This window comes from Schistocerca nitens, chromosome 12, assembly GCF_023898315.1.
Source record: "Schistocerca nitens isolate TAMUIC-IGC-003100 chromosome 12, iqSchNite1.1, whole genome shotgun sequence".
Classification (NCBI taxonomy): Eukaryota; Metazoa; Arthropoda; class Insecta; order Orthoptera; family Acrididae; genus Schistocerca; species Schistocerca nitens.
This window is the reverse complement of record NC_064625.1, coordinates 200,202,841-200,219,534: the sequence shown is the minus strand read 5'-3', so window position 1 is coordinate 200,219,534 and position 16,694 is coordinate 200,202,841.

Below are 16,694 nucleotides of genomic sequence, written 5' to 3'. Positions count from 1 at the left end.
CTGTTAATGACGATGGAACACACAAATACCGTCGCGATTCAATACTTCGTCCTCCAGCCGACTTGTCTCCGAGGTAGTATTGCTGCCCCGGGCACCTTTTGGTCGTTCTCCTATGAGTCAAGTTTTTCGAATCCGACGCAAAACTGACAGTTAATTGTAACGTTCAGAGCCTCTTAATGACGATGGAACACACAAATTGCGTCGCGATTCAATACATCGTCCTCCAGCCGACTTGTCTCCAAGGGTCTAGTGCTACCTCGGGCACCTTATGGTGGTTTTCCTGTGAGTCTAGATTTTCGAATCCGACGCAAAACTGACAGTGAATTGTAACGTTAAGAGCCTCGTAATGACGATGGAACACACAAATTGCGTCGCGATTCAATACATCGTCCTCCAGCCGACTTGTCTCCAAGGGTCTATTGCTTCTTCGGGCACCTTATGGTCGTTCTCCTGTGAGTCTAGTTTTTCGAATCCGACGCAAAACTGACAGTTAATTGTAACGTTCAGAGCCTCTTAATGACGATGGAACACACAAATTGCGTCGCGATTCAATACATCGTCCTACAGCCGACTTGTCTCCAAGGGTCTATTGCTGCCTCCGGCACCTTATGGTCGTTCTCCTGTGAGTCTAGTTTTTCGAATCCGACGCAAAACTGACAGTTAATTGTAATGTTCACAGCCTGTTAATGACGATGGAACACACAAATTGCGTCGCGATTCAATACATCGTCCTCCAGCCGACTTGTCTCCGAGGGACTAGTGCTGCCTCGGGCACCTTATGGTCGTTCTTCTGTGAGTCTAGATTTTCGAATCCGACGCAAAACTGACAATTAATTGTAAGGGTCAGAGCCTCTTAATGACGATGGAACACACAAATTGCGTCGCGATTCAATACATCGTCCTCCAGCCGACTTGTCTCCGAGGGTCTAGTGCTGCCTCGGGCACCTTATGGTCGTTCTTCAGTGAGTCTAGATTTTCGAATCCGACGAAAAACTGACAGTTAATTGTAATGTTCAGAGGCTCTTAATGACGATGGAACACACAAATTGCGTCGCGATTCAATACATCGTCCTCCAGCCGACTTGTCTCCAACGGTCTAGTGCTGCCTCGGGCACCTTATGGTCGTTCTTCTGTGAGTCCAGATTTTCGAATCCGACGCAAAACTGACAGTTTATTGTAAGGTTCAGAGCCTCTTAATGACGATGGAACACACAAATTGCGTCGCGATTCAATACATCGTCTTCCAACTGACTTGTCTCCGAGGATCTAGTGCTGCCTCGGGCACCTTATTGTCGTTCTTCTGTGAGTCTAGTTTTTCGAATGCGACGAAAAACTGACAGTTAATTGTAATGTTCAGAGCCTCTTAATGACGATGGAACACACAAATTGCGTCGCGATTCAATACATCGTCCTCCAGCCGACCTGTCTCCAAGGGTCTATTGCTGCCTCGGGCACCTTATGGTCGTTCTCCTGTGAGTCTAGTTTTTCGAATCCGACGCAAAACTGACAGTTAATTGTAACGTTCAGAGCCTCTTAATGACGATGGAACACACAAATTGCGTCGCGATTCAATACATAGTCCTCCAGCCGAATTGTCTCGAAGGGGCTAGTGCTGCCTCGGGCGCCTTATGGTCGTTCTCCTGTGAGTCTAGATTTTCGAATCCAACGCAAAACTGACAGTTAATTGTAACGTTCAGAGCCTCTTAATGACGATGGAGCACACAAATTGCGTCGCGATTCAATACATCGTCCTCCAGCCGACTTGTCCCCAAGGGTCTATTGCTACCTCGGGCACCTTATGGTCGTTCTCCTGTGAGTCTAGTTTTTCGAATCCGGCGCAAAACTGACAGTTAATTGTAACGTTCAGAGCCTCATAATGACGATGGAACACACAAATTGCGTCGCGATTCAATACATCGTCCTACAGTCGACTTGTCTCCGAGGTAGTATTGCTGCCCCGGGCACCTTTTGGTCGTTCTCCTATGAGTCTAGTTTTTCGAATCCGGCGCAAAACTGACAGTTAATTTTAACGTTCAGACCTTCTTAATGACGATGGAACACACAAATTGCGTCGCGATTCAATACATCGTCCTACAGCCGACTTGTCTCCAAGGGTCTAGTACTGCCTCGGGCACCTTATGGTCGTTCTCCTGAGAGTCTAGATTTTCGAATCCGACGCAAAACTGACAGTGAATTGTAACGTTCAGAGCCTCGTAATGACGATGGAACACACAAATTGCGTCGCGATTGAATACATCGTCCTCCAGCCGACTTGTCTCCAAGGGTCTATTGCTGCTTCGGGCACCTTTTGGTCGTTCTCCTGTGAGTCTAGTTTTTCGAATCCGACGCAAAACTGACAGTTAATTGTAACGTTCAGAGCCTCTTAATGACGATGGAACACACAAATTGCGTCGCGATTCAATACATCGTCCTCCAGCCGACTTGTCTCCAAGGGTCTATTGCTGCTTCGGGCACCTTATGGTCGTTCTCCTGTGAGTCTAGTTTTTCAAATCCGACGCAAAACTGACAGTTAATTGTAATGTTCAGAGCCTGTTAATGACGATGGAACACACAAATTGCGTCGCGATTCAATACATCGTCCTCCAGCCGACTTGTCTCCAAGGGTCTAGTGCTGCCTCGGGCACCTTATATTCGTTCTTCTGTGAGTCCAGATTTTCGAATCCGACGCATAACTGACAGTTAATTGTAACGTTCAGAGCCTCTTAATGACGATGGAACACACAAATTGCGTCGCGATTCAATACATCGTCCTCCAGCCGACTTGTCTCCGAGGGTCTAGTGCTGCCTCGGGCACCTTATGGTCGTTCTCCTGTGAGTCTAGATTTTCGAATCCGACGCAAAACTGACAGTTAATTGTAACGTTCAGAGCCTCTTAATGACGATGGAACACACAAATTGCGTCGCGATTCAATACATAGTCCTCCAGCCGAATTGTCTCGAAGGGGCTAGTGCTGCCTCGGGCGCCTTATGGTCGTCCTCCTGTGAGTCTAGATTTTCGAATCCGACGCAAAACTGACAGTTAATTGTAACGTTCAGGGCCTCTTAATGACGATGGAACACACAAATTGCGTCGCGATTCAATACATCGTCCTACAGCCGACTTGTCTCCAAGGGTCTAGTGCTGCCTCGGGCACCTTATGGTCGTTCTCCAGTGAGTCTAGATTTTCGAATCCGACGCAAATCTGACAGTGAATTGTAACGTTCAGAGCCTGTTAATGACGATGGAACACACAAAGTGCGTCGCGATTCAATACATCGTCCTCCATCCGACTTGTCTCCAAGGGTCTATTTCTGCCTCGGGCACCTTATGGTCGTTCTCCTGTGAGTCTAGTTTTTCGAATCCGACGCAAAACTGACGGTTAATTGTAATGTTCAGAGACTGTTAATGACGATGGAACACACAATTTGCGTCGCGATTCAATACATCGTCCTCCAGCCGACTTGTCTCCGAGGGTCTAGTGCTGCCTCGGGCACCTTATGGTCGTTCTTCTGTGAGTCTAGATTTTCGAATCCGACGCAAAACTGACAGTTAATTGGAAGGTTCAGAGCCTCTTAATGACGATGGAACACACAAATTGCGTCGCGATTCAATACATAGTCCTCCAGCCGGATTGTCTCGAAGGGGCTAGTGCTGCCTCGGGCGCCTTATGGTCGTTCTCCTGTGAGTCTAGATTTTCGAATCCGACGCAAAACTGAAAGTTAATTGTAACGTTCAGAGCCTCTTAATGACGATGGAACACACAAATTGCGTCGCGATTCAATACATTGTCCTCCAGCCGACTTGTCTCCAAGGGTCTATAGCTGCCTCGGGCACCTTATCGTCGTTCTCCAGTGAGTCTAGTTTTTCGAATCCGACGCAAAACTGACAATTAATTGTAACGTTCAGAGCCTGTTAATGACGATGGAACACACAAATTGCGTCGCGATTCAAAACATCGTCCTACAGACGACTTGTCTCCGAGGTAGTATTGCTGCCCCGGGCACCTTTTGGTCGTTTTCCTATGAGTCTAGTTTTTCGTATCCGGCGCAAAACTGACAGTTAATTTTAACGTTCAGACCTTCTTAATGACGATGGAACACACAAATTGCGTCGCGATTCAATACATCGTCCTACAGCCGACTTGTCTCCAAGGGTCTAGTACTGCCTCGGGCACCTTATGGTCGTTCTCCTGAGAGTCTAGATTTTCGAATCCGACGCAAAACTGACAGTGAATTGTAACGTTCAGAGCCTCGTAATGACGATGGAACACACAAATTGCGTCGCGATTCAATACATCGTCCTCCAGCCGACTTGTCTCCGAGGTAGTATTGCTGCCCCAGGCACCTTTTGGTCGTTCTCCTATGAGTCTAGTTCTTCGAATCCGGCGCAAAACTGACAGTTAATTGTAATGTTCAGAGCCTGTTAATGACGATGGAACACACAAATTGCGTCGCGATTCAATACATCGTCCTCCAGCCGACTTGTCTCCAAGGTTCTAGTGCTGTCTCGGGCACCTTATGGTCGTTCTCCTGTGAGTCTAGATTTTCGAATCCGACGCAAAACTGACAGTTAATTGTAACGTTCAGAGCCTTTTAATGACGATGCAACACACAAATTGCGTCGCGATTTAATACATCGTCTTACAGCCGACTTGTCTCCATGGGTCTAGTGCTGCCTCGGGCACCTTATGGTCGTTCTCCTGTGAGTCTAGATTTTCGAATCCGACGCAAAACTGACAGTGAATTGCAACGTTCAGAGCCTCTTGATGACGATAGAACACACAAATTGCGTCGCGATTCAATACATCGTCCTCCAGCCGACTTGTCTCCAAGGGTCTATTGCTGCTTCGGGCACCTTATGGTCGTTCTCCAGTGACTCTAGTTTTTCGAATCCGACGCAAAACTGACAGTTAATTGTAACGTTCAGAGCCTCTTAATGACGATGGAACACACAAATTGCGTCGCGATTCAATACATCGTCCTCCAGCCGACTTGTCTCCAAGGGTCTATTGCTGACTCGGGCACCATATGGTCGTTCTCCTGTGAGTCTAGTTTTTCGAATCCGACGCAAAACTGACAGTTAATTGTAATGTTCAGAGCCTGTTAATGACGATGGAACACACAAATTGCGTCGCGATTCAATACATCGTCCTCCAGCCGACTTGTCTCCAAGGGTCTAGTGCTGCCTCGGGCACCCTATGGTCGTTCTTCTGTGAGTCCAGATTTTCGAATCCGACGCATAACTGACAGTTAATTGTAACGTTCAGAGCCTCTTAATGACGATGGAACACACAAATTGCGTCGCGATTCAGTACATCGTCCTCCAGCCGACTTGTCTCCAAGGGTCTATTGCTGACTCGGGCACCATATGGTCGTTCTCCTGTGATTCTAGTTTTTCGAATCCGACGCAAAACTGACAGTTAATTGTAATGTTCAGAGCCTGTTAATGACGATGGAACACACAAATTGCGTCGCGATTCAATACATCGTCTTCCAGCCGACTTGTCTCCAAGGGTCTAGTGCTGCCTCGGGCACCCTATGGTCGTTCTTCTGTGAGTCCAGATTTTCGAATCCGACGCATAACTGACAGTTAATTGTAACGTTCAGAGCCTCTTAATGACGATGGAACACACAAATTGCGTCGCGATTCAGTACATCGTCCTCCAGCCGACTTGTCTCCAAGGGTCTATTGCTGCTTCGGGCACCTTATGGTCGTTCTCCAGTGAGTCTAGTTTTTCGAATCCGACGCAAAACTGACAGTTAATTGTAACGTTCAGAGCCTCTTAATGACGATGGAACACACAAATTGCGTCGCGATTCAATACATCGTCCTCCAGCCGACTTGTCTCCAAGGGTCTATTGCTGCCTCGGGCACCATATGGTCGTTCTCCTGTGAGTCTAGTTTTTCGATTCCGACGCAAAACTGACAGTTAATTGTAATGTTCAGAGCCTGTTAATGCCGATGGAACACACAAATTGCGTCGCGATTCAATACATCGTCCTCCAGCCGACTTGTCTCCAAGGGTCTAGTGCTGCCTCGGGCACCTTATGGTCGTTCTTCTGTGAGTCCAGATTTTCGAATCCGACGCATAACTGACAGTTAATTGTAACGTTCAGAGCCTCTTAATGACGATGGAACACACAAATTGCGTCGCGATTCAGTACATCGTCCTCCAGCCGACTTGTCTCCGAGGGACTAGTGCTGCCTCGGGCACCATATGGTCGTTCTTCTGTGAGTCTAGATTTTCGAATCCGACGCAAAACTGACAGTTAATTGTAAGGTTCAGAGCCTCTTAATGACGATGGAACACACAAATTGCGTCGCGATTCAATACATCGTCCTCCAGCCGAATTGTCTCGAAGGGTCTAGTGCTGCCCCGGGCACCTTTTGGTCGTTCTCCTATGAGTCTAGTTTTTCGAATCCGGCGCAAAACTGACAGTTAATTGTAACGTTCAGAGCCTCTTCATGACGATGGAACACACAAATTGCGTCGCGATTCAATACATCGTCCTCCAGCCGACTTGTCTCCGAGGTAGTATTGCTGTCCCGGGCACCTTTTGGACGTTCTCCTATGAGTCTAGTTTTTCGAATCCGGCGCAAAACTGACAGTTAATTGTAACGTTCAGAGCCTCTTAATGACGATGTAACACACAAATTGCGTCGCGATTCAATACTTCGTCCTCCAGCCGAATTGTCTCCGAGGTAGTATTGCTGCCCCGGGCACCTTTTGGTCGTTCTCCTATGAGTCTAGTTTTTCGAATCCGACGCAAAACTGACAGTTAATTGTAACGTTCAGAGCCTCTTAATGACGATGGAACACACAAATTGCGTCGCGATTCAATACATCGTCCTCCAGCCGACTTATCTCCAAGGGTCTAGTGCTACCTCGGGCACCTTATGGTCGTTCTCCTGTGAGTCTAGATTTTCGAATCCGACGCAAAACTGACAGTGAATTGTAACGTTCAGAGCCTCGTAATGACGATGGAACACACAAATTGCGTCGCGATTCAATACATCGTCCTCCAGCCGACTTGTCTCCAAGGGTCTATTGCTGCTTCAGGCACCTAATGGTCGTTCTCCTGTGAGTCTAGTTTTTCGAATCCGACGCAAAACTGACAGTTAATTGTAACGTTCAGAGCCTCTTAATGACGATGGAACACACAAATTGCGTCGCGATTCAATACATCGTCCTCCAGCCGACTTGTCTCCAAGGGTCTATTGCTGCCTCGGGCACCTTATGGTCATTCTCCTGTGAGTCTAGTTTTTCGAATCCGACGCAAAACTGACAGTTAATTGTAATGTTCAGAGCCTGTTAATGACGATGGAACACACAAATTGCGTCGCGATTCAATACATCGTCCTCCAGCCGACTTGTCTCCGAGGGGCTAGTGCTGCCTCGGGCACCTTATGGTCGTTCTTCTGTGAGTCTAGATTTTCGAATCCGACGCAAAACTGACAGTTAATTGTAAGGGTCAGAGCCTCTTAATGACGATGGAACACACAAATTTCGTCGCGATTGAAGACATCGTCCTCCAGCCGTCTTGTCTCCAAGGGTCTATAGCTGCCTCGGGCACCTTATCGTCATTCTCCTGTGAGTCTAGTTTTTCGAATCCGACGCAAAACTGACAATTAATTGTAACGTTCAGAGCCTATTAATGACGATGGAACACACAAATTGCGGCGCGATTCAAACCATCGTCCTCTAGCCGACTTGTCTCCGAGATAGTATTGCTGCCCAGGGCACCTTTTGGTCGTTCTCCTATGAGTCTAGTTTTTGGAATCCGGCGCAAAACTGACAGTTAATTGTAACGTTCAGAGCCTGTTAATGACGATGGAACACACAAATTGCGTCGCGATTCAATACATCGTCCTCCAGCCGACTTGTCTCCAAGGTTCTAGTGCTGCCTCGGGCACATTATGGTCGTTCTCCTGTAAGTCTAGATTTTCGAATCCGACGCAAAACTGACAGTTAATTGTAACGTTCAGAGCCGTTTCATGACGATGCAACACACAAATTGCGTCGCGATTCAATACATCGTCCTACAGCCGACTTGACTCCATGGGTCTAGTGCTGCCTCGGGCACCTTATGGTCGTTCTCCTGTGAGTCTAGATTTTCGAATCCGACGCAAAACTGACAGTGAATTGTAACGTTCAGAGCCTCTTGATGACGATGGAACACACAAATTGCGTCGCGATTCAATACATCGTCCTCCAGCCGACTTGTCTCCGAGGTAGTATTTCTGCCCCAGGCACCTTATCGTCGTTCTCCTGTGAGTCTAGTTTTTCGAATACAACAAAACTGACAATTAATTGTAACGTTCAGAGCCTGTTAATGACGATGGAACAAACAAATTGCGTCGCGATTCAATACATCGTCCTCCAGCCGACTTGTCTCCGAGGTAGTATTGCTGCCCCGGGCACCTTTTGGTCGTTCTCCTATGAGTCTAGTTTTTCGAATCCGGCGCAAAACTGACAGTTAATTGTAACGTTCAGAGCCTCTTAATGACGATGGAACACACAAATTGCGTCGCGATTCAATACATCGTCCTCCAGCCGACTTGTCTCCGAGGTAGTATTGCTGCCCCGGGCACCTTTTGGTCGTTCTCCTATGAGTCTAGTTTTTCGAATCCGGCGCAAAACTGACAGTTAATTGTAACGTTCAGAGCTTGTTAATGACGATGGAACACACAAATACCGTCGCGATTCAATACTTCGTCCTCCAGCCGACTTGTCTCCGAGGTAGTATTGCTGCCCCGGCCACCTTTTGGTCGTTCTCCTATGAGTCAAGTTTTTCGAATCCGACGCAAAACTGACAGTTAATTGCAACGTTCAGAGCCTCTTAATGACGATGGAACACACAAATTGCGTCGCGATTCAATACATCGTCCTCCAGCCGACTTGTCTCCAAGGGTCTAGTGCTACCTCGGGCACCTTATGGTCGTTCTCCTGTGAGTCTAGATTTTCGAATCCGACGCAAAACTGACAGTGAATTGTAACGTTCAGAGCCTCGTAATGACGATGGAACACACAAATTGCGTCGCGATTCAATACATCGTCCTCCAGCCGACTTGTCTCCAAGGGTCTATTGCTTCTTCGGGCACCTTATGGTCGTTCTCCAGTGAGTCTAGTTTTTCGAATCCGACGCAAAACTGACAGTTAATTGTAATGTTCACAGCCTGTTAATGACGATGGAACACACAAATTGCGTCGCGATTCAATACATCGTCCTCCAGCCGACTTGTCTCCGAGGGACTAGTGCTGCCTCGGGCACCTTATGGTCGTTCTTCTGTGAGTCTAGATTTTCGAATCCGACGCAAAACTGACAATTAATTGTAAGGGTCAGAGCCTCTTAATGACGATGGAACACACAAATTGCGTCGCGATTCAATACATCGTCCTCCAGCCGACTTATCTCCGAGGGTCTAGTGCTGCCTCGGGCACCTTATGGTCGTTCTTCAGTGAGTCTAGATTTTCGAATCCGACGAAAAACTGACAGTTAATTGTAATGTTCAGAGGCACAAAATGACGATGGAACACACAAATTGCGTCGCGATTCAATACATCGTCCTCCAGCCGACTTGTCTCCAACGGTCTAGTGCTGCCTCGGGCACCTTATGGTCGTTCTTCTGTGAGTCCAGATTTTCGAATCCGACGCAAAACTGACAGTTAATTGTAAGGTTCAGAGCCTCTTAATGACGATGGAACACACAAATTGCGTCGCGATTCAATACATCGTCTTCCAGCTGACTTGTCTCCGAGGATCTAGTGCTGCCTCGGGCACCTTATTGTCGTTCTTCTGTGAGTCTAGTTTTTCGAATGCGACGAAAAACTGACAGTTAATTGTAATGTTCAGAGCCTCTTAATGACGATGGAACACACAAATTGCGTCGCGATTCAATACATCGTCCTCCAGCCGACCTGTCTCCAAGGATCTATTGCTGCCTCGGGCACCTTATGGTCGTTCTCCTGTGAGTCTAGTTTTTCGAATCCGACGCAAAACTGACAGTTAATTGTAACGTTCAGAGCCTCTTAATCACGATGGAACACACAAATTGCGTCGCGATTCAATACATAGTCCTCCAGCCGAATTGTCTCGAAGGGGCTAGTGCTGCCTCGGGCGCCTTATGGTCGTTCTCCTGTGAGTCTAGATTTTCGTATTCGACGCAAAACTGACAGTTAATTGTAACGTTCAGAGCCTCTTAATGACGATGGAGCACACAAATTGCGTCGCGATTCAATACATCGTCCTACAGCCAACTTGTCTCCAAGGGTCTAGTGCTGCCTCGGGCACCTTATGGTCGTTCTCCTGTGAGTCTAGATTTTCGAATCCGACGCAAAACTGACAGTGAATTGTAACGTTCAGAGCCTGTTAATGACGATGGAACACACAAATTGCGTCGCGATTCAATACATCGTCCTCCATCCGACTTGCCTCCAAGGGTCTATTTCTGCCTCGGGCACCTTATGGTCGTTCTCCTGTGAGTCTAGTTTTTCGAATCCGACGCAAAACTGACGGTTAATTGTAATGTTCAGAGCGTGTTAATGACGATGGAACACACAATTTGCGTCGCGATTCAATACATCGTCCTCCAGCCGACTTGTCTCCGAGGTAGAATTGCTGCCCCGGGCACCTTATCGTCGTTCTCCTGTGAGTCTAGTTTTTCGAATCCAACAAAACTGACAATTAATTGTAACGTTCAGAGCCTGTTAATGACGATGGAACACACTAATTGCGTCGCGATTGAATACATCGTCCTCCAGCCGACTTGTCTCCAAGGGTCTATTGCTGCTTCGGGCACCTTATGGTCGTCTTCCTGCGAGTTTAGTTTTTCGAATCCGACGCAAAACTGACAGTTAATTGTAACGTTCAGAGCCTATTAATGACGATGGAACACACAAATTGCGTCGCGATTCAATACATCGTCCTCCAGCCGACTTGTCCCCAAGGGTCTATTGCTACCTCGGGCACCTTATGGTCGTTCTCCTGTGAGTCTAGTTTTTCGAATCCGGCGCAAAACTGACAGTTAATTGTAACGTTCAGAGCCTCATAATGACGATGGAACACACAAATTGCGTCGCGATTCAATACATCGTCCTACAGACGACTTGTCTCCGAGGTAGTATAGCTGCCCCGGGCACCTTTTGGTCGTTCTCCTATGAGTCTAGTTTTTCGAATCCGGCGCAAAACTGACAGTTAATTTTAACGTTCAGACCTTCTTAATGACGATGGAACACACAAATTGCGTCGCGATTCTATACATCGTCCTACAGCCGACTTGTCTCCAAGGGTCTAGTACTGCCTCGGGCACCTTATGGTCGTTCTCCTGAGAGTCTAGATTTTCGAATCCGACGCAAAACTGACAGTGAATTGTAACGTTCAGAGCCTCGTAATGACGATGGAACACACAAATTGCGTCGCGATTGAATACATCGTCCTCCAGCCGACTTATCTCCAAGGGTCTATTGCTGCTTCGGGCACCTTTTGGTCGTTCTCCTGTGAGTCTAGTTTTTCGAATCCGACGCAAAACTGACAGTTAATTGTAACGTTCAGAGCCTCTTAATGACGATGGAACACACAAATTGCGTCGCGATTCAATACATCGTCCTCCAGCCGACTTGTCTCCAAGGGTCTATTGCTGCTTCGGGCACCTTATGGTCGTTCTCCTGTGAGTCTAGTTTTTCAAATCCGACGCAAAACTGACAGTTAATTGTAATGTTCAGAGCCTGTTAATGACGATGGAACACACAAATTGCGTCGCGATTCAATACATCGTCCTCCAGCCGACTTGTCTCCAAGGGTCTAGTGCTGCCTCGGGCACCTTATATTCGTTCTTCTGTGAGTCCAGATTTTCGAATCCGACGCATAACTGACAGTTAATTGAAACGTTCAGAGCCTGTTAATGACGATGGAACACACAAATTGCGTCGCGATTCAATACATCGTCCTCCAGCCGACTTGTCTCCGAGGGTCTAGTGCTGCCTCGGGCACCTTATGGTCGTTCTTCTGTGAGTCTAGATTTTCGAATCCGACGCAAAACTGACAGTTAATTGTAACGTTCAGAGCCTCTTAATGACGATGGAACACACAAATTGCGTCGCGATTCAATACATAGTCCTCCAGCCGAATTGTCTCGAAGGGGCTAGTGGTGCCTCGGGCGCCTTATGGTCGTTCTCCTGTGAGTCTAGATTTTCGAATCCGACGCAAAACTGACAGTTAATTGTAACGTTCAGAGCCTCTTAATGACGATGGAGCACACAAATTGCGTCGCGATTCAATACATCGTCCTACAGCCGACTTGTCTCCAAGGGTCTAGTGCTGCCTCGGGGACCTTATGGTCGTTCTCCTGTGAGTCTAGATTTTCGAATCCGACGCAAAACTGACAGTGAATTGTAACGTTCAGAGCCTGTTAATGACGATGGAACACACAAATTGCGTCGCGATTCAATACATCGTCCTCCATCCGACTTGTCTCCAAGGGCCTATTTCTGCCTCGGGCACCTTATGGTCGTTCTCCTGTGAGTCTAGTTTTTCGAATCCGACGCAAAACTGACGGTTAATTGTAATGTTCAGAGCGTGTTAATGACGATGGAACACACAATTTGCGTCGCGATTCAATACATCGTCCTCCAGCCGACTTGTCTCCGAGGTAGAATTGCTGCCCCGGGCACCTTATCGTCGTTCTCCTGTGAGTCTAGTTTTTCGAATCCAACAAAACTGACAATTAATTGTAACGTTCAGAGCCTGTTAATGACGATGGAACACACTAATTGCGTCGCGATTGAATACATCGTCCTCCAGCCGACTTTTCTCCAAGGGTCTATTGCTGCTTCGGGCACCTTATGGTCGTCCTCCTGTGAGTCTAGTTTTTCGAATCCGACGCAAAACTGACAGTTAATTGTAACGTTCAGAGCCTATTAATGACGATGGAACACACAAATTGCGTCGCGATTCAATACATCGTCCTACAGACGACTTGTCTCCGAGGTAGTATTGCTGCCCCGGGCACCTTTTGGTCGTTCTCCTATGAGTCTAGTTTTTGAATCCGGCGCAAAACTGACAGTTAATTTTAACGATCAGACCTTCTTAATGACGATGGAACACACAAATTGCGTCGCGATTCAATACATCGTCCTACAGCCGACTTGTCTCCAAGGGTCTAGTACTGCCTCGGGCACCTTATGGTCGTTCTCCTGAGAGTCTAGATTTTCGAATCCGACGCAAAACTGACAGTGAATTGTAACGTTCAGAGCATCGTAATGACGATGGAACACACAAATTGCGTCGCGATTGAATACATCGTCCTCCAGCCGACTTGTCTCCAAGGGTCTATTGCTGCTTCGGGCACCTTTTGGTCGTTCTCCTGTGAGTCTAGTTTTTCGAATCCGACGCAAAACTGACAGTTAATTGTAACGTTCAGAGCCTCTTAATGACGATGGAACACACAAATTGCGTCGCGATTCAATACATCGTCCTCCAGCCGACTGGTCTCCAAGGGTCTATTGCTGCTTCGGGCACCTTATGGTCGTTCTCCTGTGAGTCTAGTTTTTCAAATCCGACGCAAAACTGACAGTTAATTGTAATGTTCAGAGCCTGTTAATGACGATGGAACACACAAATTGCGTCGCGATTCAATACATCGTCCTCCAGCCGACTTGTCTCCAAGGGTCTAGTGCTGCCTCGGGCACCTTATTCGTTCTTCTGTGAGTCCAGATTTTCGAATCCGACGCATAACTGACAGTTAATTGTAACGTTCAGAGCCTCTTAATGACGATGGAACACACAAATTGCGTCGCGATTCAATACATCGTCCTCCAGCCGACTTGTCTCCGAGGGTCTAGTGCTGCCTCGGGCACCTTATGGTCGTTCTTCTGTGAGTCTAGATTTTCGAATCCGACGCAAAACTGACAGTTAATTGTAAGGTTCAGAGCCTCTTAATGACGATGGAACACACAAATTGCGTCGCGATTCAATACATCGTCCTTTAGCCGACTTGTCTCCGAGGGTCTAGTGCTGCCTCGGGCACCTTATGGTCGTTCTTCTGTGCGTCTAGATTTTCGAATCCGACGAAAAACTGACAGTTAATTGTAATGTTCAGAGCCTCTTAATGACGATGGAACACACAAATTGCGTCGCGATTCATTACATCGTCCTCCAGCCGACCTGTCTCCAATGGTCTATTGCTGCCTCGGGCACCTTATGGTCGTTCTCCTGTGAGTCTAGTTTTTCGAATCCGACGCAAAACTGACAGTTAATTGTAACGTTCAGAGCCTCTTAATGACGCTGGAACACACAAATTGCGTCGCGATTCAATACATAGTCCTCCAGCCGGATTGTCTCGAAGGGGCTAGTGCTGCCTCGGGCGCCTTATGGTCGTTCTCCTGTGAGTCTAGATTTTCGAATCCGACGCAAAACTGAAAGTTAATTGTAACGTTCAGAGCCTCTTAATGACGATGGAACACACAAATTGCGTCGCGATTCAATACATTGTCCTCCAGCCGACTTGTCTCCAAGGGTCTATAGCTGCCTCGGACACCTAATCGTCGTTCTCTAGTGAGTCTAGTTTTTCGAATCCGACGCAAAACTGACAATTAATTGTAACGTTCAAGGCCTGTTAATGACGATGGAACACACAAATTGCGTCGCGATTCAATACATCGTCCTCCAGCCGACTTGTCTCCGAGGTAGTATTGCTGCCCCAGGCACCTTTTGGTCGTTCTCCTATGAGTCTAGTTTTTCGAATCCGGCGCAAAACTGACAGTTAATTGTAATGTTCAGAGCCTGTTAATGACGATGGAACACACAAATTGCGTCGCGATTCAATACATCGTCCTCCAGCCGACTTGTCTCCAAGGTTTCAGTGCTGCCTCGGGCACCTTATGGTCGTTCTCCTGTGAGTCTAGATTTTCGGATCCGACGCAAAACTGACAGTTAATTGTAACGTTCAGAGCCTTTTAATGACGATGCAACACACAAATTGCGTCGCGATTCAATACATCGTCCTACAGCCGACTTGTCTCCATGGGTCTAGTGCTGCCTCGGGCACCTTATGGTCGTTCTCCTGTGAGTCTAGATTTTCGAATCCGACGCAAAACTGACAGTGAATTGCAACGTTCAGAGCCTCTTGATGACGATAGAACACACAAATTGCGTCGCGATTCAATACATCGTCCTCCAGCCGACTTGTCTCCAAGGGTCTATTGCTGCTTCGGGCACCTTATGGTCGTTCTCCAGTGAGTCTAGTTTTTCGAATCCGACGCAAAACTGACAGTTAATTGTAACGTTCAGAGCCTCTTAATGACGATGGAACACACAAATTGCGTCGCGATTCAATACATCGTCCTCCAGCCGACTTGTCTCCAAGGGTCTATTGCTGCCTCGGGCACCATATGGTCGTTCTCCTGTGAGTCTAGTTTTTCGAATCCGACGCAAAACTGATTGTTAATTGTAATGTTCAGAGCCTGTTAAAGACGATGGAACACACAAATTGCGTCGCGATTCAATACATCGTCCTCCAGCCGACTTGTATCCAAGGGTCTAGTGCTGCCTCGGGCACCTTATGGTCGTTCTTCTGTGAGTCCAGACTTTCGAATCCGACGCATAACTGACAGTTAATTGTAACGTTCAGAGCCTCTTAATGACGATGGAACACACAAATTGCGTCGCGATTCAATACATCGTCCTCCAGCCGACTTGTCTCCGAGGGTCTAGTGCTGCCTCGGGCACCTTATGGTCGATCTTCTGTGAGTCCAGATTTTCGAATCCGGCGAAAAACTGACTGTTAATTGCAACGTTCAGAGCCTCATAATGACGATGGAACACACAAATTGCGTCGCGATTCAATACATCGTCCTCCAGACGACTTGTCTCCGAGGTAGTATTGCTGCCCCGGGCACCTTTTGGTCGTTCTCCTATTAGTCTAGTTTTTCGAATCCGGCGCAATACTGACAGTTAATTGTAACGTTCAGACCTTCTTAATGACGATGGAACACACAAATTGCGTCGCGATTCAATACATCGTCCTACAGCCGACTTGTATCCAAGGGTCTAGTACTGCCTCGGGCACCTTATGGTCGTTCTCCTGAGAGTCTAGATTTTCGAATCCGACGCAAAACTGACAGTGAATTGTAACGTTCAGAGCCTCGTAATGACGATGGAACACACAAATTGCGTCGCGATTCAATACATCGTCCTCCAGCCGACTTGTCTCCGAGGGTCTAGTGCTGCCTCGGGCACCTTATGGTCGTTCTTCTGTGAGTGTAGATTTTAGAATCCGACGAAAAACCGACAGTAATTGTAATGTTCAGAGCCTCTTAATGACGATGGAACACACAAATTGCGTCGCGATTCAATACATCGTGCTCCAGCCGACCTGTCTCCAAGGGTCTATTGCTGCCTCGGGCACCTTATGGTCGTTCTCCTGTGAGTCTAGTTTTTCGAATCCGACGCAAAACTGACAGTTAATTGTAACGTTCAGAGCCTCTTAATGACGATGGAACACACAAATTGCGTCGCGATTCAATACATAGTCCTCCAGCCGGATTGTCTCGAAGGGGCTAGTGCTGCCTCGGGCACCTTATGGTCGTTCTCCTGTGAGTCTAGATTTTCGAATCCGACGCAAAACTGACAGTTAATTGTAACGTTCAGAGCCTCATAATGACGATGGAACACACAAATTGCGTCGCGATTCAATA